At 43.2% G+C, this 3,306-nt stretch overlaps 1 non-coding gene across 1 annotated transcript; it reads left to right on the forward strand.

Moving 5' to 3' along the window:
- The first annotated feature begins 1,958 nt into the window (after positions 1 to 1,958).
- TRNAG-ACC (transfer RNA glycine (anticodon ACC)) lies at positions 1,959 to 2,031 on the forward strand. The gene has a single exon. It is a non-coding gene; the product is annotated as a tRNA-Gly (tRNA).
- Positions 2,032 to 3,306: the final 1,275 nt, after the last annotated feature.

Genomic DNA, 3,306 nt, shown 5'->3' on the forward strand with positions numbered 1-3,306 from the left:
TTCCTCAACCTTCTGTTTTCCGAAATCCCCCATCCTTTTCTGTTCTAGGAAACGGCTTACTCAAAGAAATCTCCCTTCCCGATTCGACTCACAAACCCCACTGCCCACTCTTTCTCATGCCTCCTGTAATCCTCACAGATGACTCCTCTGTTTACCTGAGACAAGGCCAAACACAGGTCTTTCTTTCCCTTTTTGCCTGAACCTGATGGCAAGTCCAGGCAACACAGATCCCCCGGCTTCCCGTTCTTTGTTGTAATTGATTAGCTGTTGTTTCTTCCCCACTAATTAACCACAGAAAAACTTCCTCTTCAACTCCCTGACTGAGCTTTCTCCTGCTTACAAAACAACCCCACCTGGAAATCCCTCTGCCTACAGTGTCGGAGCCAGCCGACAATCGATCAGGTCCAGAAATCTGTGCTGCAGGACTGAGAAAAGAAAGACAAGACTAAAAGGAAGACAAGACTAAAAGGTGGGGGAGAGGGTCTCACTCAAGCCCGCAAGACGCTAGGTCAAGAGTGGACCTCGTGTTTATTTCCAGCAGTTAATTTATATGCTTTTAACCCATAGGCAACAGTATCGTAGGTAACGGTATTGTTTTTATGATCTCTTAACAATGTGTACTAAAATCAGTAACTTGTGCATAGTTACATACATCATTATTGTTTATATTTCTCATCAATCAAGACTAACCGTTCCCCAAGAGCTAACATCATTGATTACTGTTATTGTTCCTCTAGGCTAACATCGTGATTTGTGTATTGGTAACTCAGGTGATTGTCACCAAGATCACTAACTTATGTAACTTGTGTATTGGTAACTCAGGTGATTGTCACTAAGATCACTAACTTATGTAACTTGTGTATTGGTAACTCAGGTGATTGTTACTAAGATCACTAACTTGTGTGACCTGTATCTCTCTTTCCAGAAGCCCCTGTTCTTAATAACTCAATGGCATCAAGATGTTTTTCCGACTCCAAATGCACCTGCTGTTTTTCTAACAAAGGGGTGGCGGGACAGAGATTGTCTTTGCTCAATCAGCCTTAGAGCCTGACGCCCCGCACTCTGGGAGTTTAGGCCCAGTTTCTGTGCTCGGCAGCCTTCAGGTCATGAGTGGCCCCCTGCACTACAGCCTGTTTACCTCCCCTCCCGACTTAAGTCTAAGGGAAAACCCACCCTGCAGAGGCATTCTGCTGTGGCTCTCAGGGCGGACAGTCTGCATAAAGACAACCTCCTTACCTGTCTGGTTTTGTCTTTGACATTAGTCCTCGATCCCCCTCTTAAAGAAGCTTCACCCTCACCAAACCTAAGCCTCCACCTAGGCAGACAGAGCACTGCCCACCCTGCACAGTGTCTTCCGAGTAAACCTTATCACTAGGAGATAGGCACCCCTCTATTTTTAATTCCCAAACTTCATAGACATATGTGGGAAAAGTCTTTCATTCCAAATACTACTGATGTGGAACCTAAGAAAAGAAAAAAAGATAACACCAATGAACTCATTTACAAAACAGAAACAGACTCACAGACATAACAAACAATTTTATGGTCCCAGGAGGGGAAAAGGGGTGGGAAGGGATAAATTGGGAGTTTGAGACTTGCAGATACTAACTACTATATATAAAATGATAAACAAGTTTCTTCTGTACAGCACAGGGAACTATATTCAATATCTTGTAGTCATCTATAATGGGAAAGAATATGGAAATGAATATATGTATGTATATGTATGACTGAGACATTATGCTGTACACCAGAAATTGACACAGTGTAAACTGACTACACTTCAATAAAATAATAAAAATAAATAAATACATTGATGTTTCTTCAGAGTGAATTGTGGGTTGTATCGTGTCCCCTGAAAAAGGTATGTTGAAGTCCTAACCAATCCCTGGTACTTGTGAATGTGACCTTATTTGGAAATAAGCTCTTTGCAGATGTAATTTAAGATGTAAGTTGGGGGAGGGTATCACTCAGCGGTAGAGTGTATGCTTACCATGCACAAGGTCCTGGGTTCAATTCCCAGTACCTCCATTAAAGACAAATAAATAAATAAACCTAATTACTTCCTCCCCCCACCCCCAAAAGATGTCAGTTAACACAAGGCCATGGTCATGTACTGTGGGCTCTTGGTCCAACATGACTGGTATCCCTATAAGGGGAAGAGAAGAGACACAGAGACCGACGTGCACAGGGAGGCTGCCCGCGACGATGGAGGCAGTGATTGGAAGGATGCATCTGTAAGTCAAGGGACACCAAGGATGACTGACAACATCAGAAACTAAGAGAAAGACGCGGAACAGCTTCTTCCCCAGAAAGAGCACGACCCTGTTAACACCTTTGCTTTGGGGCTTCTGGCCTCCAAATTTATAAAAGAATAAATTTCTGGTTTGCTTGTTCGTTTTTTTTAAAGTCATCTAGTTTATCGTGCTTTGTCACAGCAGCCCCAGGAAACTAATATAGATAGAATCCTTGTAAATTTTTTTGAAAATTGTGAAATTGAATGTCCACAGAAGGGATGCAGTACAAGACCATCAGCAGCGTTAAAAGAAAAATTGTACCGGACAAAGCTAAACAGGTGAAGAGGACTTTATCCAAGGCTACTGCAACTGGAGGGAGAGGTCAGAACAAGTCTGAATGCAGCTCCACGGCAGCGGAGGGGTGGGGCTCTTTAAGGGCTGGGATGAGCTGGTAGAAAGGTCCCGGAGGATGCTAGGGGGGCGTTATAAGCCAGCTGTGTGTGCTAATTGGCTTTATCTGAAGGGAAGATAAATTTCTCATGTCTTTATGACAAGAGATAGTTTTGCAACCTGGAGTAAGGAACCCTGGAGGTGGCGCCTGCCCTCCCTCAGAAGCTGAGAGATGGGGGTGCATCTCCCTGGCTGATTACATTTCAACAGGATGGTTCCCAGGTTCTTGAGAAAGACTTTACTGGGTTGTAAAACTGCCCAGAGGTTTTTAAAAAACATTCATATCTCAAAGGGGTAGAGAAAAAAAATGACAAGTCTTCTAAAGTAAAGGGAGCTTGGGGGCCTCAAGTCAGAAAGAAGCCCGTTTAAGTTCAGTCGGGCTGAAGGGACCGTCAAAGCCATCTTGGTCAGTGGTCTTCTGCACAAAGGCTGCTGTTATCGACCATAGTAAGTATTTGGTGATAAAGAAACAATGTTTTAAACTTGTAGATACTGACCGGCATATACAGAATAGATAAACAAGATTATACTGTGTAGCACAGGGAAATGTATACAAGATCTTGTGGTAGCTCACAGCGAAAAAAGAATGCGACAGTGAATGTATGTATGTTCGTGTATA

This window comes from Vicugna pacos, chromosome 34 (genome assembly GCF_048564905.1).
Source record: "Vicugna pacos chromosome 34, VicPac4, whole genome shotgun sequence".
NCBI classification, from domain to species: Eukaryota; Metazoa; Chordata; class Mammalia; order Artiodactyla; family Camelidae; genus Vicugna; species Vicugna pacos.